Raw genomic sequence first — 24,267 nt, forward strand, 5'->3', positions numbered from 1 at the left:
TAGGTTTCAGGCATACAATTCTATAATACATGATCTGTATAGTACTGTGTGTTCACCACCCAAACTCAAGCCTTCTGTCACCATTTATCCCCCCTTTACCACCCTCTTCTGCATTCCCCCGCCCCCTCGCCCCCTGGTAATCATACTGTTGTCTGTGTCTATGAGTTTTGTTTTTGTTTTTTGCTTAATCCCTTCACCTTTTCCACCCAGACCCCAACCCACTCCCCTCTGACAGCTGTCAGTCTGCTTTCTGTATCTGGGGTCTGTTCCTGTTTATTCTGTTCATTAGATTCCATGTATAAGTGAGATCATACGGTACTTGTCTCTCTCCGACTGGCTTATTTCACTCAGTATAATGCTCTCCAGGTGCATCCATTCTGTCCCAAAGGGTACGATGTCCTTCTTCACAGCCCAGTAGCAGTCCATGGTGTGAATGTGCCACCGTTTTTTATCCACTCCTCTACTGACGGGCACTTGGGCTGCTTCCAAATCTTGGCTATTGTAAGTAACACTGCAGTGAACAAAGGAATGCATGTATTCTTTCGAATCAGTTTGTGGGGTTTCTTCAGATATATTCCCAGAAGTGGAATTGCTGGGTCATAGGCAGCTCTATTTTGAATTTTCTGAGGAAAATCCATACTGTTTTCCACAGTGGCTGCACCAGTCTGCATCCCCACCAACACTTGTTTGTTGTTTGTGGATTTGTTGATGGTAACCATTCTGACAGGTGTGAGGTGGTATCTCATTGTGGCTTTAATTTGCATCTCCCTGATGACTGGTGACATAAAGCATCCTTCCATATGTCTACTGGCCACCTCTTTGGACAAGTGTCCCACCAGGTCCTCTTTGGAGAAGTATCTAGCCAGGTCCTTTGCCCAGTTTCTGATTGGGTTGTTTTTTGTTGCTGAGTCGTATTAGGCATGTTTCCTTCTGAGACGGGTGGCGTTAGTAGCCCCGCAAGAGGGATATAAGCCAACTCTATTACGTGTTCAGCTACACTGTGAAAAGACAATGGGAGCCCACTGAGGAGTTGCATGGGCTCAAGTAAACGATCTCAGTTCTTTTGGCTTAAATTTTCTCATGTATAAAATGAGGAAGTTGAAACAGACGATGGCTAACATTCTCTCATTTCTTCATATTCTATCATATGGTCATTGGCAACTCCTCCGTCTCAGTTTCTTCATCTAAAGAGCAACTAGCTTCGTCTTATGGTGGCTGAAGGGTTATGAGGAAGCACGGGACTCAAGGAGTGGGTGGCGGTGCGGCCCAGCAGAACCGCCCGGGAGGTGCAAATGCCCTTCATCCGCACTGTCCGTTAGCCACAGTGGCTGCTGAGCACTTGACATGAGCTAGTGTGACTGAAGAACTAAATTTTTAATTTGATTTAATTATAATTAATTTAAATGTTAATGGCCACATGAGGACAGTGGCTGCCATACTGGGTAGGGCAGGTCTCAATTTCATTTAAGCCAGAACTTTAAGGATAAAGATAAAGGGTAAGGGGGTAGCTTGAGAGTTGTTTGAATAGAAGAATAAAGGGAGGCGTGGTTTCAACTTTATGAATTACAAATAGAGCACTATTATTGTTTTAGACTCTCATTTTGTAATGATGGCGATGATAACAATAGCCTACAATTATATACACCTTTTTGCTCTCCGTAGTTATTTCATGGCTGCAGTTTGGTCCTTGCCACAACCTTGTGACACAGAAGACAAGTACCAGCGCCTCATTTGACAGACGAGGAAATGGAGACAGGCTTGCCCAGGGTTTCAGCTTAGCACAGTGACGGGGTAGTAACTTAAATCAGGCCCTGCGGACTCCCTTTCTCCAGTTCCTGTCACACAGTTCAGCCTCCAGCCTCCCTGCCGCCCGGCTTCATCGGGGAAGGTAAGAGATGACGCGGTGCTCCTAAATATGGTGCAGACGAGGGGAGCAAGGGATTTCATAGCCCACAAGCAGATCGACCCTCGGAAAGAATCGAGTTAGTTGCATCTCTTATGAGGAAAAGAAAGGAGTAAGCCCTGGCCCGTGTGGCTCAGCTGGTTGGGAGCGTCCCGCGAGGGGAAGCTTGCTGGGCCGATTCCTGGTCAGGCTCAGGCGGGTCGGGGGTGCAGGAGGCAGCTGATGATGTTTCTTCTCACAGCAATTTCATTTTCTCTCTCCTCCCTTCCTCTCTCTCTCTAAAAATCAATTTTAAAAAGAAAGAGAAAGAAAGAGAAAGAAAGGGGAGGAGAGGGCAGGGCAGGGCAGGGCAGGGCAGGGCAGGGGAGGGGAGGGGAGGGGAGGGGAGGGGAGGGGAGGGGAGGGGAGGGGAGGGAAGGGAAGGGAAGGGAAGGGAAGGGAAGGGAAGGGAAGGGAAGGGAAGGGAAGGGAAGGGAAGGGAAGGGAAGGGAAGGGAAGGGAAGGGAAGGGAAGGGAAGGGAAGGAGGGAGGAAGGAAGGAAGGAAGGTCCCACATGAGCCAGGCGTGTTACAGATTGCACTTGACGGGCCGATCCTATGAGACAGCATTCTCAGTAGCGTTTTACTGTTGGCAAAGTTACTAGGCTGAGATTACACACCTATCAAGTGACACAACCAGATTCTGTTGTATAGCTCCTGGCTGTTTTCAAAAGTCATGTTCACGTTCAAAGGAAGAGAAAGATTCTGCCCTCCCACAGCCACCGCCACTGACACACCCCATCGCGGAGGATGCTGCACGGTGGGTAAGCACGCAGTCTTTGGAGTCCCTCAGACTGAACTTGAACTTCAGATCTAACCTTGATCAAGGGATTCAATGTCTCTGAGTCTGTTTCCTTGACTGCTTTACAAGGTTTTGAGGGGGATTAAACGAGATAATGTGTGAAAACTCAGTACAGCGCCTGGCACAAGTGCTTAGCGAACAGTAGTTATTGATTTTTTACATATTATTAAGGCACCGCAGACTCTGTGGGCAAGTCTAAAATAGGAATTTAAAGACTATTTCAGACAAGGTAGCGTTTTTCTTAAGTCCACCAAGTAGACAATCTCTGGAGGGGAGAAGACGCCCACTCGGACACGCCGGTTAAGCTGGAGAATGCAGGCTTAGCATTCGGGATTGAGGCGGAACAGTGAAGGATGCCCTTGCTCCGAAAGTCCCAGGAGTGAAACCTGTCCGACCTTTCATCTCCTGCAGGCAGATATCAAGCCTGGCCCTCTCTGCAGCTCTAACCCCACATATCAAAGTCCTTGCTGCCTATCTCTACATGACTGTGATCCCTAATAAAAAGCCAGCATTCCCCAACGAGAACCCATTCATTCATTTCTCATTCATTCATTCAACAACTATTTACAAAGCACCTGGTGTGTGCTCAGCTTGGTTCCAATAATCAGGATACAGCGATGAACAAGACACACTCTTTTATTTATTTTTTTAAACCCTCACCAGACGATATTTTTTCCCATTGCTCTTCAGAGAGAGTGGAAGGGAGAGAAAGAGAAACATCGATTGGTTGCCTCCCGCACACGCCCCAACAGGGGTGAAGCCTGCAACCAAGGAACCTGTTTGAACGGGTTGGCTGGAATCGAATCCGGGACCCTTCAGTCCAAGGGCCAACACTCTAACCATTGAGACAACCGGCCAGGGCAAGAAACACTCTTAAAGCTCGCTTTTGATAGAGAGAGGCAGACACAAAGTAAACAAATACATAAGAATTTCAGGTTATGTAATTACAATAAAGAGTAAACAGCAGGGTGATTGATAGAATGGCTGTGAACTAATGGTTAGGAAAGGCCTCTCTGAGACGACACTTAAGCTGAGACTTGACTGACAAGAAAGGGCCAGTCGAGAGGGCAGAGTGTTCTGGGCAGAGGGTACAGCAAATGCAAAGGCCCTGAGGTAGAAATGAAGTTGGTACATTTGAGGGACTGAAGGAAGGCCTGTGTGGCTAAGCTGAAGCACTGGAGCGTGGAGATGAAGTTAGAGTGGATCAGGGGCCAGGTCATGCAGAGCTTACGCGAGGTCATGGTAAAGAGTGTGGATTTTATTCTAAATGCAGTGGAATGGCATTTAGATATTATTAAGCATGGGAGCAATGAAATCTGATTTGTCTTTTAAAAAGATTACTCCTAATCCTGGCATCCCCTTGCGCAAACACATGAGTGTAAGTACACAGGTGCACACACCAGTTTCTCTTAAGAGCAGTGTCATTTTGCCGATATGTCATGCGTGAGCCTCTTCCCACCCCCATTCAATCTGCTGCCAAATCCTATCCAGTCTGCCTCAACCTAGTGTCCCTGAAGCTCAGCTCCTCCTTGGCATGTCCAGGGCCATCCCCCTAACTCGAGTCCTCCTGCTCCTCACGGGAAGTCCTCCCATAGCTCTCTTCCTTGCCTGACCTTCACCCCCCATGCCACTGCCAGATAAATCTTCCAAAAGCAAAGTTCTGCATATGGCACTTTTCTACTCAAGAGCTTGCAATGCTTGTCCCTGTGCGAGAAAGTAAATTGTGATTCTCTAACCCGGTGTTTAAGATCCTCCGTGGATCCTGAACTGCTGTCCTCTCAGTCGCCTACGCTCACCCTGTGCGCTGGGCGAATGCGGCCTTGCTCCTCTCAGACACGCCCTGCTCTGCGCGTGGGGTCCCCTGGGCCTGGACGGAGCTCCCCCCGATCATGCCTGCTGAGGTCCGACACTGCTCGGTCTCGGGCGCTGAGTGATGCCGGCTCCATGAGGCTTTCTCTGCTCTTTCTGACTCGGTGCGAGCCTCCTGCAGGATTTCGCCTGGACCTTTTAGCAGCATTTATTAGATTGTTCCCTGTATTCCAGTTGCCTGTGTGCATGTCCTACTCGCTACTGACGACTGAGTCTTACTCATTTTTTATGCTTGTTAGTCCCTAGCAGAGGACACAGTGTGCAGAAGGTGTTTCAGAAATATTTGTTGAATGAATAAATGAACACATAGATAATTAGACTTAAATTCCTCTTTAGGTGGTGTTGCTTGATAAGATGATTTCAGAAAGTTAAGAATAATCATGAGAGGGGCTAGGAAGGGTCTAGCTCTTTCATCGTCACTGTGGCTTAAAAGCTGCTGGGAAACACAAATAAGCATGGAAATAGGTTTCCATTGTTTTACATGGAATGGATGTTAGAAAAAGCCACTTGGGGGTTGCTGAAAATCATGTACCATGTTAACAGTGCCTTAGGACACACATTCCACGCTGTGGCTCCCCACTACCCACAGTCCTTCAGTCCCCAAGGTAGGCTTATGGGAAATAATGCAGAACCATTTCCCTTAGCAATTAATTTCGAGTTGAGCAGCTGCTTTTCAGAAAAAAAGAAAAGTTCCAGCTAATTCCCTAATTCTTCACTGTACTACATTGGCCGTCTGAAAGACTGCATCGGTGCTGGGGTCTGCCTCAGTCAATCGTGTTGGTGAGGTCACTTATCTTAGGTGACTGCTTTGGAAGAAGGTACCAAGTGGACTCCCCCAGGGAGCAAAGGCTTCCACTCTGTAGGAAACGGGCACAGTGGGAGCTGGGGAGCAAGCACCTCTCCTCACTTCGTGAACTGGCCTTGAATCTCTCTGAAGGAAGACAGCTGGGCGCCCCGTTGGTGTTTAAATTATCCGCATTGTTAGGACATTGTTTAGTTGCAAACCACCTGCTATTATGTCTGAGAATCACGAGGTACCCATTGAGTAACAGCACCTTGTTTGTGTTGCATCTTAATAGTTAAAAGGCTCCTCCAGGAAGAGTGAGGGTCCTCTGGTCTCTGGGCGGGACATGTGGCCCCACACTTCTCCGCAGGTGGCTTACCTGGTCCTGGGCTGCAGCCTTCCCGAGTGCCACCTGCCACAGGCTGGGTACCCGCTGTGGTCTGAGTAGCAGGGGTGGTTCCCCGCATCACTTATGTTTGTTTTCTTTTCCTTCCTTTTTTTCACTTTCCAACAGTGATTTATTCTGAAATAGAAGTCCCCACACCATGTCCTGAAGAAGGGAGTGAAAGTAAAGCTTTCTAACTCAGAGAGAGAGACAGAGACAGAGACTTTGTTACCGAGAGTTTAAGTAACTAGCTTTCATCAGCTTCTAAAATTCTCTGTTTTCTTTGAACTTAGGCAGTCCTGGCCTTTAGGACCAACTACTGTTCCACTGCCCCAGGGTTCAGGAAATAATCTTTTTTTAATTCTCTTTTTTAAAAATATGTTTTTATTTATTTTCTTTAGAGAGAGAGGAAGGGAGAGAGGGAGAGAGAGAGAGAGAAACACTGATGGGTTGCTTCCCACAGCCTGGGCATGTGTCCTGACTGGGAACTGAACCGGCAACCTTCTGGTGCACAGGCCGATGCTCAACCAACTGAGCCACACCGGCAAGGGCAAGAATATTCTTCAAACACAAACGCTTGTCTGTTTCGAGGAAAGGTGAGCGGGAAGATAGAGGTGTGAGTGCTAGCCTTAGCGAGGAGTGTGGCGTCTACTTCCCTGCCCCTGGTCCTCTGGGGACGGGGGAAGAGAGCACACGTCTCTTATGACATTTGGCTCCTTGAGGTCAGAAGTGCTAACATGTAGCTCAGGAAAATGCGGTAAAAACACCATCTCTGGATTTCAGCAAAGTAAATCACAATGGGTACAGCCACTGTAGAGAAGGAACATGAAAACTGGCACAAACCCCAATTCTGCTTATAAAAACAGGTAATCTTGGGCGAGCTGCTTCCCTGTCCTGAGGCCCGGTGTGTGTAACTGTAAATGGGAAGGATACTATCTGATATGTGGAGGTTTTGCCCAAGTTAAATGGGATGGCATGTGGAGCCCTGATATTCTTACAAACAAGGCAGGGAAATAGAGGCCACGACAGAAGGATCTGGTGGACTGGTAGCCGAGCCACTGAAAGATTTCCTCCCAGAGGGCTGTCTTTCACCCCGTCCTGCTTAATCTGTAGAGAAATGATTTAGTTAAAGCTATAGAAGCCTTTTTTAAAAAAAAAACACCTCACTTGTGGATGTTATAAAATTGGAAGAGATGACCACCAAATGCGGGGGGACCCAAAGTAAAAAATCCTCAAAGTGTCAATTCTAACAAAAGGAATTTTAAATTCCAGGTCGCCTACATAGCAGCACGTACTTAAAAAAGAAGAGACGGAAGAGAGCGGAGTACAGAGGGAGAAAGCAGGGGAAGAAGGGCCCTCTGGACGAGGGGCGGGAAACCAGGCGCACTTGTAAGCTGTGCCAAGAGAAATGTGGTGCCTAAAGCAAGAGAGGTGACAGCTGTCTATTCTGTATGGAGCAAAAGAACCAATTATGATGCCTCTCTTTAAAGGGACAGACACTGGAGTGATTTCGGCATAGCAGCCAGAGAGACTTCTGTACCACGCCCTACAAGGCACGCAGAATGTTCACCTTGGAGGAAAGACCTTAGAGGAACCCTAATAGTTGTCTGCAAATATGGGGGGGGCCATGTGGTGTTAAGACAGTGAAACCAGCTCTACATGTCTCCACAGACAGAACTAGGGCTGGTGAGCAAAGCCCACAACAGGAGCGCAAGCTGCCGAGGGGCCCTGATCTGCATGACTCTTCGGGGGAAGAGTTATCACTAGGGCCCCAAGCACCGGAGACTGGACCAGAGGATCTCGGTTTCCTCCGCCCCTAGTAATCCTCAGCTGTCACTGACACCGATGTCCTTTACAGTCCCTCCCACCCAGCCCAAGGAAAGAACTTGGGGGATAAGTCCAGAGATAAATACTTTTAGCAGAATACAATGTTTTTATTATTTGTTTTTTTAATCTCTGAGTCCCGGGCAAGCACGGATTTCCATCAGCAGCACAGTCTTACGGAAAGGACAGAGGATTTGGACCAGGCTCCTTTGGGTTAAACTCCAGCGCAGACACTTACCTATCTGACTTGAGGCAAATGAGTTGGTCTCTCTGAGCCTCACTTTATTCATCTGGCAATATTAATACTTAGTTGATGGGTTGTTGGAAGGGTTGAACGAGACACGGTATCTCATTGATTCCAAGATGTGCAAGTGGTCTTTCTTTTTCTTTCATAGTGGCACATAAAGTAATGCAGGTCTCACAAAAATCAACTGCAACTTACATTCAAAGGAATACCTAACACATATTAAACACTTAGCATACTAAGTGCACACGATGGATGCTCAGTACAATGTTAATTTCTTCTTTTTCTACACAATGGCTTCATAATCTCTTGAGGAACAAGGAGGTCCTCAAGAATTATTAATTAGAACTGGCTTACAAGTTTTCAATATGAAAAATTAATGAGAAGGTTTACACCGGATCCTGTGGAGGATGACTTCCCTTCTACACACACACACATTATATACATACATATATATACGGATGGATGTGTGTGTGCGTGTATATATATATATATATATATCGTGTATATATATATATATATATATTATATATATATATATATATATATATATATATAGTTTTTCCTGTCCCACTTCCTGTGGTCATGTAAAGTTTCTGTAATTTTCCGTCTCTGCTTGCTCCGTGTATTTAGTCCAAACATTTATTGAGCACAAGGATAAATGTTTTTGCTTGCTTTATCTTAGGAAAGAGGGTGTCCTTGCCGTCACCAGCACTCTACACCCATCTCCCAAACCAATCAACCACCACAGAATATCTTTGTCAAGTTTAATATCCTTCAGATATGACTTCTTTCCTCTTCTGGTGCTCAATTCAAAATGCTTTACTTTGTGACAAGAAGCACAGAATAAACTTAGTGCTGCGAGGATATTATCAGTAAGGGAAATTTTTTCTTGACCTGGCTGGCCCTGAACATAGTCATCACAGAGTCAGACATTGTGGTTGTAACTGTAGATTTTTTTCTCATGTAAGAGCATATCTTATCCTTTATAAAACTATCAAGCGTGTTGTCTCACTGTTATTTTGTGTCAGTGAGTTACCTAGGTTAATTACACAAAATACACTTATTTATGGCTGCCTGACATGTAACTATTTAATGGTATATATATACACACACATATATATAAGTACATATATCTTACAGATATATGTGTACATATATCTTACAGATATATATGTGTATATATATCTTACAGATATATGTGTGTACATATATATGTGTGTGTGTGTGTATATATATATCTTATTTTATAACAATATTAGAAATTCACTTCCTAGTTCTTTTTGTCTTCCTAATCCACCTTTTCTGGACAGTGGATTGTTGCTAAGAACCCCACCAGAAGATGTGCCCTGGTAAACGTGAATTTTGCTTTTGTTGGTATGGTCAGGTAGTCAGTCAATGTTTACTGAGGGCCCACTAAATACCTATCACTGCTAGGTTCTGGGACCAACTAGAAAGATAAAAGCTAGACCTTTAAGGCATTTATCTTCTGGGCCAGACAGGGAACAGAAGTCATACTGAGCAGGGGCTCTCTTAAGTGACCGACACTTACTGATTAATCTGTGGTCTCCATTTCTCAGTAAATGTGAAGGCATAAGGCCATGGCATGCTGAGTGATCACAGCGAGTAGCAGGCTCTTCGAGGATGCCTGCCCTACGCTACTCCCACCAGGGGAGTGGTCTGCTCACTGGGAGACAGTGTGTTCCCAAACCTATGTATGCTAGTTCTTCCTCTCGTCGTAATTACACAGTTTAATTAAACTTACTTACAGTAATGAAATATAAGTGCAAAAGAGAGAAGCTGTATCTACAAGATCTAAGTTGAATTAAAGGTGAGTTGGTAAAAAAATGTGCTGTCACCCTGGGCATGAGAGAGCCAACTGTAAAACATCATGAAACCTGGAAAAATCTGATTGCCTCACAAAATGTCTTTGAGATCTTGCTCCACTTTAAAGAAACCAAAACAAAATCACTATGGAGCCTCAAAGGTGTGGCTTATACAATAAACAGGACACAGGGTTGTAATCGGGGGAGGCCTTCCACTCAAATGACAAGGCCTTGGCCCTACATCAAAAACTGGAGGGATGTTTTCAGTTGAAATAAAGGATTAAGGGATGATTCGATCATTTTGTATGATTCCTGCTTTAACTAACTTGTTAACTGAATAGGATATAAGGGTTTCTACTGTTGTTAACATAATAACATGTTAAGAGCTACAACACAGGGTGCTAAGGCAGACAAGACGACTTCTTCCAGGTCAAGAGGGGGCTTAGGACAGGCGGCATGGAGAACTGCAGGCCGAGAGGACAGGAGTTCCGGGGAAATGAGGGGAGGCCCGTCAGTCCCCGGGGAGGATCAGTTAGTCACATAAGTCAGCTTCTCCAGACTTCGTAAATCAAGAGAGCGTGGGTTTAACTCTTTATTCGGCCATTGCTCTGTGTTCGTAAGTAAACTGTCTGTATCTCAGTGTCTGAATCCTCACGATGAGGATAACTGCAGTGTGCACCTCAGAGGACTATTGGAAAATTACAACAGATGACCTTTAAATAATCATGCATTAATAAAAATATGTGCAGAATTATCGTAAGGCTTCCTGGGAGCAGGGGATAGGCATGCTGCAGGTGATTCTGGAGATAGGGGAAATGTTGCCTACCTCTTCTCAAAATCTCCTGCCACGAACATAAGCAGCAGAAGATTCAAGAGAAGGGACGGAAGGCCTGGTGTAAGCCCCCCAGGGGCTGGGATGGGCAAGCCAAACGGGAAGCAGGCTCTGAACAACCAGCTCTCAGTATCACACATCACAGCTCACCAACTACTTCCAATGAGCTCACTTAGTTCTCCCAACAAACCCATGAAGTAAATATTACTATAATCTCCATTTTGCAGATGGGGGAACGGGATCTCAGAAGATAAGCACATCACTCAAGGTTGTACACATGATAATTAGAGAACAGGGGCTAGCACTCTGGTCACCTCCTTCCAAATTCGCTGTGCTTCCCAATACCCCAGGCTGTCTTTCTCATGGGCCATTTAGTTCACAGACTCTGGGCTGCGGTGTCTTGCTACTTTTTATAGGACAAGATGCTTCAACTAATAGCTGAAATGAGGGCTGGAGATTACCAGGGATTTCAATTTCCTGCCTACCTCTGACCTCCGTTACAAAGGATAATCAGAAGTAGCTCCAGCAATTTTCTGAAACTTTCATTAATTTTAAATAAATTCATATAATGTAACTGCCCCCCCCCCCCCCCACCACCAATCCAAATCAAAATGCCCTTGTCTTTTCAGTTTCCCATTACAGGCAAATCCTCTGTATGTCTTGGAGACAGTCTGTTGTTTTTCTCTGGATCTTTTGTATTCTGCTTTGTTTTATTTGAAATGAAAGGGCCCAACACCGAATTCTGATTTTAAGGTGAAATCATAACATCAATGTATACCATTAAAATGTTTTATTGTAATTACAGAAATAGTCAATGCCAAATTATGTGCACTGTATTATTTTCTGCATTATTCTTTGTCCCATTCTCAAAGTTAATACGGCCCATTATATCTCATTCATTCTCTGACTGCGGCTGCACAGCGAGCAGGCGTCTCCATCGAGCAATCCACAGCGAATTCCAGATCTTTTTCCTGAGCACTTACACGAAGAGTAATTCAGAGCCCATCAGTGAGTATGAGCTGCTTCAATTGTTCCTTCCAGTATACATTAGCTTGCACTTGTCCACATAAAATTTCAAAGAATCATAGATATTAGAGATGGAAAAGACTAGTTAGTTTATCAAGCCTGCCCACTCTGCCAGCAAAAGCATGCAAAGGAAGTAATTCTATCGCTTCATGCTATTTTAATGATGCTTATTAATAATACTTACAATTACTGTTTATATTATGTGGTTTCATCCTAAAATCAGTTAAGATGTGTGGTTTTATTTATTTTAATCCTCAGCCAAGGTTATTTTTTCCATTGCTTTTCAGAGAGAGGGGAAGGGAGAGAAAGACATCGCTGTGAGAGACACACCTACGGGCGGCTCCTGCACGGGCCCTGCCCGACCAGGGCGGGGGATGAAGCCTGCAACCAAGGTACAAGCCCTGGGCCGGAATCGAACCGGGGACCCTTCAGTCCACAGGCTGGTGCTCTAACCACTGAGCCAAACCTACTAGGGCAAGATGTGTGCGTTTTCAAAGCAACGTTTCTTTTCCAACTGGGGCCCAGACAGCAATGTGACCGCACCCGAAGCCAATACGAAAAAGCTAAGAATCCAATTCAGTTCAATAAACATCCCCGAGCATCGACCGCCGGTAAGGCAGGGCCCTGCTGGGTGCTCTGAGGGACAGGTGAAGAGACTGTGAAGTCCTGTCCTGTTTGTCGCCGACTAAGATATCCATGACAGTGAACACACGGGCTATTATGATCATTCCAAGAAAAGTACAAGATAACGTGGAACAAGAAAACATAGATTTCTTTGAAATGAAAGGCCCCAATGCCAAATTTTGATTTCTAAAGTGAAGTTATAACATCAACGTATATCATTAAAACTTTTTCTTGTAATTACAGAATACTCAATGGCAAATTATGAAGCTGGATCTAGGCACCGAGAAAGACTTTGCGAGGAAAGTGACATTTGAGCCAGGCCTTGAAGGAAAGATGAGCGTAATGTCCACGGATAGAGACTGAGAAAAGGAGACCTGAGCAAAGAGCCAACTCAAACAGGACCAGAAGCCTTAGCTAGGTTTCTATCTCCAGCGTGGCGATGAGCGTGCATGTTCTCAGTGCGAGCAGAAAAAGCCCACGTGCAGAAGATGTCTTTAAACAGGGTTAGGCTGTGGAACTGCTAATTAGTCCCTGGAAATAACCATTGGAATACATAGACTATCAATCATGAACATAGTTATGGACACGACAGAATGTTTTAAATTAGGACAGTCTCAAAAAAATTCAGAAAGCCTGGTATTGGTAATTTCCCAACTACAGAGCACAATCTCCAACCAAAGTGTAGACGGAGAAATGACCCACCGCCCAGCACTTTAGCGCTATTTACTACCACACAATGCAGCTAAGGGCTGAGACCGGCAAACCCTGGGCCGCCGGAGGGATCTGAAGGCCCTTTGGATTGCCAGACAGCTAGAGATTCCTGACCCACGATGCACAGAACAGAGGGTTCTAGTTTATTCCTTCAATAGAACATGTATACGTGCAGACTAGGAAAATGCCAATATAGTCTTATGATTAATAAGAGTAGATATTTCTCCATTTTTAGCCAAAGAATCTAATCTTAGAAAACACCATTATCTGCCAACATATTACCGCAGTAATTAGCTACCTAATACTACCCGTTATAAAACCATCGGTGAAAAACAGGGAGACTATGGAAGGCTTGTGGTCCTTCTGTCTTTGTCCCCTCAAAGGCCACTGCAAATGCCCTCTCCAGCATGAAGCCTTCCTGTCCCTTCCACCGCCGCTCCTTTCGCCGCACACTGCCCGCCTTCTCGCCTCTCCCACTGTTTCCTGATCCACTGCTACGTGCTTTACAGTTAGTTGTGTGAGCATCTGTCTCCCTCCACCAGGATGAAAGCGCCTCACAGATAAGAATTTAGTCTGACTCGTCTCCCATTCTCTCAATGCCAAGCTCATTTGTCATTGCCTGACACACAACAGACATTCGACAAACGTCAAATTATTTCATCAGGCCTGAGAGACCTTATTTTGATGTATTTTAATTACCTTTAAGAAATTTTCCTTTGTACCTTTTCCAAAATTTGCCCTTGTCCGTCCAACCATGGCAGCCAGGTGCAGATGCACCACAGCCCTCGGTGAGCCACACGCACCCCCAGTGGGGACCTGCAGCGGCACCGCTGTGAGCCGGGCCGAGGCTCCACCGGCCGCATTCGCCTTCATCGACGGCTTTGGAAAGCTTTCGAGTCAGATTGACCTACGTTCAGACAGACTTATACACATGCTCTGAGGGTCACTTTCTAGTTTTATGACTTTGGGCAAGTTAAACTCTCTAGTCCTCAGTTTCCTCAACTATAAGATGAGAACATTGATAGCACCTGTCTTGGGCTAAATAATACAACACATGAAAGGGTTTAACTCAGTGCTTTGCACATAGCAAATACAAATTAAATATTACCGTATCCTAGTCATAAAGTAGAAATAATAAGTCCTTCAGGGTTGTTATAAGGAATAAATGATATAAAAATTTCCCCAGCACATTGTTTAAAGATTCCTTCATTCCTATGGGCTAGAATAATTGTTGGCTGACCGAGTACCTATTATATCCTAGGTAATGTGTACCACTTTGTGTGTGTGTTCAAATAAATATAATTTTATTATTTTTTATTTTACTTTTATACCAGTCACTTTAATATAGTATCCCATCTAATTTAATTGAAATAAGAATTATTATGCCTATTTTATAAATGAGTAAATTGAGTTTCAGAGAGAATAAATAACCAGCCCAAGGTTACATCACTAGTTGGTGACAGATTATTCCAGAAACTAAAGGTAAGAGGGACTGAGGAAATAGAAAGCAGAGGAAGAGCATACAGGAAGAAAGAATAGGCAGAAACGCCTTAAGAAGCTTAGTATTTCTATTTACCCTCACCCTGGTCCCTAACTCCAGGATTACGCTTGCTTTTTAAACTATTCTCTGCAATCCATGTCAATATATTCGCACTTCAACTCTTCACCTGCTCTTGCTTTTTAATAAATGTATGAAATGAAGTCATCATCTAAGAACTACCTGCAATACACTTCGCTCTCCCAGTTTCTTTCCTGGTTATGAATTTGCTCTGTTCCCAGAGTCTTATCTCAGTTATACTAATCGTCTGCCATGAAACATTGTCATTTTTAGTCTGGTTATCCTTAATTTCTTACACCTCCATAATTGACTAATATTAGATGTGTCTAATGCATTTGCTGCCAGCTACACAGAAGGGAAGATGGCCCTTCTGTAGTTCCTACTGAAAGGTAACCCAGTTTTATACCAAGCGACAATCACCCTGCCCCTACCCGCCTCCCTTTGCCACAGCAAACTTGACTGGAGGTGTGCTTCTGACCCTTGGGCAACGCCCCCCGTAAGCTGGTTAGGGACCTATAAGACAGGGCAGTGGAAAGATGAGTTGGATTAATTTGATTCTTTCTTGGGAATCTGAATTGGGGAATTCTGAGAGAACGAAGCAATTATCAGGGGAAAGTACAAATGACAGAATATAAGGAAAGCAGCCATGAAGGGAGTAAGGTAGCCAGGGTACAGTTCTGGATATGGGGGTCTTAACAAGTCACAGAGCTGGGTGTAAGCAAAAGCTACGAGATTGAGAGAGGTGACTCACAATAAAGTTGGAAGACCAAGACAGCAGGAAGCAAACAGCCCAGGTAAGGCAAACACGATGAGAGAGGAGGCTGGCCTAGAGCTGCCTCAGTATCTGAAGCATTTCCAACCTGATTTCAGGTTCCCTCTGCGAGCATCTTCACAATCAATTCCCCTTTTCTGGAGGAAACTATAATGAGTCTGTTCTTTGCAACCAGAAGGCCCTTTTCTAGAAGGGTCAGCACTATAAAACCTTTTTTAGAAGATGGAAGTTAAGTTGTATTGCCCCATCTTTGTTTCAGATGAGTCACAGTTGCAGATTCCGGGAACTCAGTCACTTATCTGACTGTGCTCTGATTGTCCAGACTTCCTGAAAGATCTCTTTATTTTCCCAGTTTCCGAGATAGAAGCAACGTCTCCTCTCCTGCTCCTACCTGAATATCAAGACAAACTTCACCAACTCATTTCTCATCTGTGATTCTTTGACATAAAAAATAAACTTTTAGATAGGGAACCAGAGGTCTAAGGATGGAAAACAAGACAAACTTTAGGGTAGAAAAGGTGGGCATAAGAAAAGCGAGGATTTAGGGATACAGAAAATGCTTCGTTATGAATGTGTAATTTGTACTTTGCAAAGGGGGACAAGAGTGAATCCCCGACTATAAAAAATTCATTTTTTTTGATGTGGTACATAAGGTTGTATAATTTAAGATTAACTGTTGTTCTTTCTGTTCTCGGTTACATTTATTAATAAGCTCTATTTCCATGTGAGCTGTTTACTCATTCAACAACACTGTTGATCTGTTTTGCCCTATGATAGGCATTAGGGGTACAAAAGCTAAAGACAGTCCCAACCCTTGAGGGGGCAACAGCCCAGAGCAGGAGGCAGATGAGTTCAGGACAGTGTAATGCGGCCACATGAGTACAGGCCCAGCCCAGGAGCAGCGGAGCAGAGACAGGGTGGTTCGAGTCTGAAAAGCATCCCAGGAGAAATGCCCAGGGAAAGTCTTGAAGGAGTCTTAGAAAAGACAAGGCAGAAGGATGTTCCGGGTAGAGGTGGCAGCCTCGGAACTGGCATAGGAGCTAAAATCCTGCGTTCTTTAGACTAGTGCTGCCTTAAACAGCCCAGGGTGTCACAGATTTCTATACAATAATTCACCAATCCAGGCATCCTTACAGCAAGTTGCCTTCAACCCGCATTCAAAAAGTGCCTTGTCCACAGACCCTTAGCAATTTTCCCACCTCAAACATATACTAACTACACATGCCCAAAGGATAACAGAAAATCCAATATGTCTAGTATTAGGCAAAAAAAAAAAAAAAAAAAAAGCCACCTCAAGGTTCACAAGTTTCTCTTCTGAGCAAATGATGGCTTGGCTTCTTTCAACTGCCATTACTGTTAATTTTGTGTCTGTGCGTTTAGTTTTCAAGAAAAAAAGTGATTATGGTTTTTATGGAAATTAGCATAAAACTACGTTTGAGCCCTGGCTGGTGTGGCTCAGTTAGTTGGGCGTCGCCCTGAAAGGTTGCTGGTTGTGCGTAGATCAGGGCACATGCCTGGGCTTTGGGCTGGATCCCCAGCAGGGGGCAGGCAGGAGGCAGCCACTGATGTTCCATTCTCACATCCATGTTTCTCTCTCTCTCCTGCTCCCTTCCTCTCTCTCTAAAAATCAATAAAAACCTTAAACACTACTTTTGATAATTACTTAGATCACTAAAAATTAGGTTGGTAGTAATAATAATATATAGAATATGCTTTTCTTTCCCTTTATAGTTTAGCATTCGTCAATAACCAAACATGTTACATGTTTCTACAGAGTATATTCTTACATTCTAAGAAGTTCGCTGGTATACCATTTCACAAACCTAATTCCCATCTTTACAGTTAATAATCATTTCTCTTATGTATCTACTTCCTAGGACTGTTATGAAGTTAAGCAAGAATCCAATGTTAGGAATTTTAAGCAACCAAGAATAAAGAAACAAAATAAGTTAAAAAAAATTATTATATACCGTCTTCAAAATTCTCTTCCCCAGTTAGAAAATAATTATATCTTATATACATTTGTTTGTGGGTTTTTTGTTGGGTTCTTTTTGTCAGATAGAAGGAAGACCAATTCAAAGAGTCACTGATTTGCTAATTGTCAAAGCAGCCTTGAGCTGGTCTCCCTTGCCATAACATACTTCTTAAACATGGTAAAATAACTTATTCTGAGTATCTAAATATTGTATTAAGAGCTACCACATGAACATTTTTTTTAAAATATACTTTTATTGATTTCAGAGAGAGGAAGGGAGAGGGAGAGAGAAACAAAAACATGAACGATGACAGCGGGTCATTGATCGGCTGCCTCCTGCACACTCCCTACTGGGGATCGAGCCCGCAACCCAGGCATGTGCCCTGATGAGGAATCGAACCATGATCTCTTGAATCATAGGTCGATGCTCAACCACTGAGCCACACTGGCCATGCTACCACATGAAGTTTTAAAAATTATATCTTTTCAAAGGTTTAACCAATTTCAAATGAATAGTCTACTCATACAAAACATGATTAATGAAAACATCGTTCATTTTCTACCCTCTTTGTCGTACTCTTGGCCACATTTCAGAAGCAGTTTATTACTCACATCCTAAAGGTATATGTAATAGATATATCATCATATCAGCAAGTCTTTGACAATAGTCTTCAGGAGTTGCACATCACAGAGATTGTCAAAAACCCTGTCATCCCAAAAAGCACTGTTAAACACACCACATATATCATCAGCACTACAGCTGCTTAAACTGGTCCCTTGCAGCCTCAAAACAATATGTAAACATAATACAAAAAGGAACAGCAAGATTTCCATGGACAATCAGTGAGAATGGTGAAGCTAAGAGATGAGCCCAGTGCCCTCCATTTTAAGTGCATATTATTACACAGTGAGACGTGCATTCGCAACAGCCTCTTCTTTTGAAAATGGTTCTTTAGTCTCCTTGCACATGTGCCTGCCTGCTGACTGGCAAATTTTCTAAAAATCCATAAATTAAAACCCCACTTTTTCCTATTGCACTTTCACTCAAAATACCAACATAGTTTGAATGTATAGGAATGGATCCCATATACCCACAAAACGCACAATATTTCCCCTTTGGTAGCCATAGTTCTTTAACAGGGCCTTGTATAAGGTGACCAAAAGACCAGGTGCATAGAAGATCCCATTCATAGAATCAGCAATACTGAATGACAGAGTTGGTAGGAAACTTGGAGACGATTTAGTTCAATCCCTTCATTCTGAAAGAGGTCCAGAGAAATAGAACGGGAAGTCCTGGGTGATAGACTGGCAAACCCAAACCAGAAATTGGTCCAATGGACTTTGTAAAAAATGTAGGTATTAAATCAGAATTGAGGAAATACCTCTTTTAAAAAATCAACACTCTAAATCTTAGTCTTTAAATAAAGGGGCAAACATAAGAAAATTGTTTGTTTTTAAATATGTTTTTATTGACTTCAGAGAGAGGAAGGGAGAGAAGGAGAAACATCAATGATGAGAGTCATTGGTCGGCTGCCTCCTGCATGCCCCCTACTGGGCATGCAGCCCGAAACCAGGGCATGTGCCCTGACTGGGAATTGAACCCTGACCTCCTGGTTCATAGGTCAAGGCTCAACCACTGAGCCATGCTGGCTGGGCAAGGCAATTATTTTAATACCATGTCAACACAATACCTTTCACCTGAATATCATGGTGATTGTCTTACTTCTCTGCTTCTCATCTCTTGAGGAGATTTGGCTTAAAGGGGAATATTAATCAGCTAGCCATCTGCCCCTTATTTTCTTGTGAGTCCCTGAGTGAGTCATTTAACCTTACTCAACTATAACATAAGAGTAGAAATATTACTTCCTTCACAGGGCTGTTATAAAAGAGGGCTAAGTAGACGTCATTTTAAAGTGCACTGACATGTCCAGGCTTAAAAGAAATAGAGAAAATTTCCATTTTACATTTTATACTTATGTCTCTTGGAGGGGAAAAACTCCCACAAAATTTCCTTCAATAAAACTACATGCAGGCCCTGGCCGGGTAGCTCAGTTGGTTAGAATGTCTTCCCTATACGCCAAGGTTGTGGGTTTGATCCCCAGTCGGGGCAAAAATACAAGAATCAACCAATGATGCATAAATAAGTGAAACAACAAAACTCTTTCTCTCTCAAACCAATAAATAAAAATAAAAATGCAAAAACAATATTTGTAATCAAGGAATTTGAGGGATATCCTGCACATTGTGTCGATTTTACCTTCAGTAGGGCTGTCAGCTCTAGCATTTTTACTTACACACTATCCACACACTACACTTTTTTAAATGTCATCACAGCCTTCATTCTTATTCCCCTAGATTTAAGGGTGACCTGGATCATCGCCATCTGGCTCCCCCAGTTCTGTTAAATCTTCCCCAACCACATTCTAGTTTTATTCACTTTGTGACTCCCCACTCAGATTACTCCTCTCCTAGGATTACTCTTTCTGGGAGACCCACAGGCCTCCCCCACAGGCAGCTCCCCAGAGAGTAACACATTGGGGGGCAGGTGGTAGAAGTGATCAAAAACTTGCAAATGAAGTTAGCCGCTCACAGGAGAAGGCAATGGCTACAGGTGCCAAATGCAGATGGATGGCAGGCTCTGGATAAAATTGTCGCTACAACGTGGGCAGACTACTTCACTGCTTAACAACGCTGGGCGCTCAAAAATTACTCTTATTTTGCTCATCACGAGGCTTTTTTTTAATCCCAGAGTATGATTTTATTGATTTTAGAGAGAGAGGAAGGGGGAGAGAGAGAAAAACAACATTGATGTGAGAGAGAAACAACAATCGGTTGCCTCCTGTGCATGCCCCGACCAGGATCGAACCCACAACCTAGGTATGTGCCCTGACCGGAATGGAACCCACAACCTTTTTGGTGTACAGAAGACGTTCCAAGCAACTCAGCCACCTGGCAAGGGCTCGTCACAAGACTTAATCACACAACCTGTGTGGGTTCCCAGAGTATAGACACTAAACCCATGATTTATGTGTGGGTGGGCACGTCTGTTTTCCTTTTAAACTGCTAAATTAATCTAAAAAAAAAAAAGATGGATTGATAACAATGAATACAAATGAATATACCTCTAGGTACTAGAGAAAGACAATGTTGAAAAGGGTGATGGAAGCATTAACACAGATCTGCCTCCAAGGAAGTGCCTGGCATTTCAATCTTACATTCTCTCCAGACCACAAATTGGGGGGGGGGGGGGGGGAGGAGGGGACAGGAGGGGAAGGTGCTCCTGCCTTTTATCTCATGAAACCAGTAAGATTTTATTTTTATTTACTTAATTTTAATCCTCATCTGAGGACATGCTTTTTATTGATTTGAGAGAGAGAGAGGAAGGGAGAGGGAGAGAGAGAGAACCATTGATGCGAGAGTGAAACATTGTTTGGTTGCCTCCTGAATGCCCCCGGACCGAGGATGGAACCTTCAACCTGGGTTTGGCCCTGATGGGGAATAGAACCCGTGACCTTTTGGTGTACGGAAGGGCGCTCCAACCAACTGGGCCGCACTGGCCAGGGTGAAACCAGTAAAATTTTAATAACTCAGCCAAAAGGAAACCCATTGAAGAGGTTTTAAAATGTTTTTCCCTTTATAGATATGTGTCCTTGTTGGGAGGAATGGGAAAAGCCATTTCATTACACTATTGTCTTTGGAATTCCAAGATGACAGTGACGCTGGTGGAGTTTCCTGCAGTTAAACCTTTAGTATCAACTGGAAGAACTATGGACTAAGTACCGAGCCGAGAGCCTCACCGACCACACGTCCCTTCCAATGCCCATTAGGGTTTAAGGGCACATGGAGGCTATAACGCGAATCACCCAGATAATGACTGTTATGTAGGCCAGTTCACCAACAAGTGTGAACTTCTTTAATGGTACCAGGGTAAAGGGTTAGCAGATGTTATTTGTGTCTCCGTTGTATTGTGTAGAGAGAGAAGAGGGGTTTGGGGAGAAGGAGAGGGAATTTTCTAGAGTCTTTGGAAATGCTGGACTGTGTGAGAGGAAGTTGGCCAGGGCAAGAACTCAGTCACCAAGAGGAAAAGACAGTTTATGCTACAAACTTCAGGTCAGTTATTTATACAACTTTATGCCTGCATTATAATACCTGCATGACGTTCCATGTGTAGTATCAATATTATTGTCATTTGTTTAACTATGTGGTTAGTGTTGATTCTACCACCAAGATGGCAAGCTCCCTGAGAACAAGGGCACACGGGCCTTGCTCTTTCCTACATCCCCAGTGCCCAGCAAGGTGCCTGGTGCATAAGAAGTGCCCCTAATCTATGAGTGGAATAAACAAATGGATATAGGAATTACTTCCTGAAAGTTCAGGTTGTGATGTACATTCGCCACGTTTGTGTCATGGGCCCTGAGCGGGGCCAAGTGCTGCTACAGCCAGCACCGGAGGCAGGACTCCAAAAGGGGTCTGTCTTTGGGGCCCAGGTGCTGGGTGCACAAAATCAAGTGTAGAGGTCAGGGAGAGGGCAGCTGGTGTGAGGACCCTCAGGGCACCCTGAACCCCAGGTGTCCAGCTTCACTGAGCCCCCTCAGAGCACTGCTGATCTTTTCTGGGCTTTGGTGACTTCACTTAAAATTCGATGAATAACCTTTCTTTTCCCTCGCAGTTCTGAAATTCTAACATTTTTGGAAGATATCTGGACCCTGAAATCCTGCCAGAGACACACCATGTAAGATGTTCTGCTTACAAAGTAGAAAACAATTAAGTTTTAAAATATGAAGTTCAGTTCTATTCCAATGAAACATTATATGGAGGCCGGAGCAGGAGAGTAGCTTCTTGCCAGACCCAGCCAATAATATCCCTTCCCACACCCAGAAGTCAGGTTCCCGGGGCCTCCAGCATAAATGTCCTCAACCAGGGCTGCCGCTCTGCCTCAGTCTGGCTCTCACAGGGACTCAGTGTGACCTGCAGGTAGAATGGAAGGAGGCACGGCCTCCAGACTTCCACAGAATTTTTGGACAAGTAGAGTCACAGGAAACCCAGAATTAGATAAGAAGGGACATTCCCCCAGAGCATGCAAAGAGAGCCACAACTGAGAGCCTTGAAGCAATCGCTGTGTAAGATCAGAAGAAAGGAAAGCCACAATTCAAGAAAACAAGCAGACATTTTTTCTTTAGACAAATTTTAAACATGACTATTAGGCACTGATTTGAGCCCTCTACTCCGATACCTCAAGATGTCACTTTAAAAAGCAAAGGGGTTTATCCACAAAACCACCAGTGAGTAAACGGCCGTTACATTCCTACCCTCACACACACAGTAAGGCTCCCTGATAAACAGCAAGTGTAAATAAATCTCATTTAATCTGTAAAAGCACAATAAAAATCTTTAACCCCCAAGGTAGAGTTTACAGACGTGACTACATGCCCTGCCTGTGTCACAAAACACAAGGTCTTGAATCAACTGCTAGAACAGGCGGCACATTTTCTCTCCCAAGCATCTCACTTTGACCTTCTTTTAAAAAAATATGTACAAGTGAGGAGGAAAGGGGAAAACCCAGCCCCTCCCACCCCATTCTCTGAACAAATCGGCCAATAAATCTAATGAAAAGACACAAGAGGGAAGGACAGAAGCCAACAGGTGGAAAAAGGCTTTTTGTTCCCTTAGAAATGCTCGGCACTTGATCTGCGTCCCATCTACTCGTCCCCGGGTGTCTAATGATGGTTTTACGACCGCGATGCTGAGGATCGAGAATAATGATAACCTCCGGCTTCCGACGCCCGCGTCTCCGGCTGGAAGGCTTCTCCCCGCGCTTTAGACACAATCATCTGTCCTCTTCCGCCAGGTCCCAGGCAGGCGGACAGCACCCCCAGGCAGCTCTCTGGGTTTTACAGATGGGGAAACTGAGGCACGGGGCACCCCTCGACTGCTCGGCAGTGCCCACCCCCGGGGAAACCCCCGAGACTGGAAAAGTTTCTGGGTTGTCTTGCGCGGAGTTCGCCTGCTCTGCCTCCCCGCCGGCTCTGCGGCTCCGCCGGGGTCTGGGCTCCGGACGAGGCCTGGGGGACCCCCCCCCGGCGGTCGGGCAGGGTGGGAGCCCGGGGCGCACAGACCCGGCGCGGGGCGCACGAGGCTCCCGCACCCTCTGCGGGCCCTCGGCGGAGCCTGAGGACGCGCAGCCCCGAGGCCTCCCCGCTCCGGCGGCGCTGCCCGGCCCGGGCTCGGCCCCTCTCCCTCGCTCCCGCTCCCCGCTGCTCCCCGCTGCTCCCCTCCGCTCCCTCTCGCCCCTCCCGCCCCCTCCATCCCCCCTTCTCGCCGCCAGCCCGGAGGCGCAGAGCGTGTTCCCGGGGTTCCCTGGAAGAGGGGCCGCGGGCGGCCCAGCCCGGGCGGGACTCGGGGGCCGGCGGGAGCGCCCACGCAGCACCCCGCTCGCGAGCGGCGCAGCGACCAGACCCCGCTTCCCGGCGCGGCGGGCGAGCGGCCTCCGGAGGAATCGGGGGGCTCTTACCTTTTTTATGAGGAGAAATTCTGGAGAATCGTTTCAGAAACTGGGGAAAGTGAACGAAGACAAAAAAAGCCCCTTTCCCTGCAATCCCTGGCCTCCCGGTATCAAGACACTAGGACAACATCAAAGCAACTTAGGGGGAACACTTTAGGGGCCTATTGTCTGCTCCGGCCCGAGTGCGCGCCTCCGGCTCCCCTCGCCCGCCGCACTTGGTACGGCCCGGCATTCATGCCAAGTAGCTTTCACACATGGAAGCTTGTCTCGAGCAATTGCTGACAAGCCACAAACAAGACGTTCTCCCTCCTCCTCGGCGCCCCCTCCCCTCCCCTCCCCTCCCCCTGCCCGCTCCCCTCCCCCTGTCCCTGAATCAAACCCCAACTCTCCAGTGACAGGCGGGCCGGCCGCCCGGCCGAGCTGCGCACGCAGCCCCCCCTCGGCGAGGCCGCCGCACCGGCCGAGTTCAGAGCCGGGAACTGCCCGGGCCGGGCGGGGGGCAGGGCGGCGGGGAGGGAGCGCGGAGGGCGGCCCCGGCCGGGAAGACGGCGGGGAGGGGGCGCGGGAGGCCCGGCGGCGGCCGCGCACGTGT

At 45.5% G+C, this 24,267-nt stretch overlaps 1 protein-coding gene across 7 annotated transcripts in view; it reads right to left on the minus strand.

The window, feature by feature from the left end:
• The window catches only part of LOC148090957 (uncharacterized), a 70,103-nt gene extending 46,183 nt beyond the window's left edge, over positions 1–23,920 (minus strand). The window contains exon 1 of one of the 7 annotated variants that reach the window (XR_015716118.1): positions 23,685–23,868. The gene's annotated coding sequence lies outside the window, so the exon portion shown is untranslated. Of the gene's footprint in view, positions 1–23,684 lie in introns of all 7 variants that reach the window. The other 6 variants (XR_015716119.1, XM_087827936.1, XM_087827935.1 and 3 more) reach the window with 6 other exon arrangements.
• Positions 23,921–24,267: the final 347 nt, after the last annotated feature.

This window comes from Miniopterus natalensis, chromosome 19 (genome assembly GCF_054644295.1).
Source record: "Miniopterus natalensis isolate mMinNat1 chromosome 19, mMinNat1.hap1, whole genome shotgun sequence".
Classification (NCBI taxonomy): Eukaryota; Metazoa; Chordata; class Mammalia; order Chiroptera; family Miniopteridae; genus Miniopterus; species Miniopterus natalensis.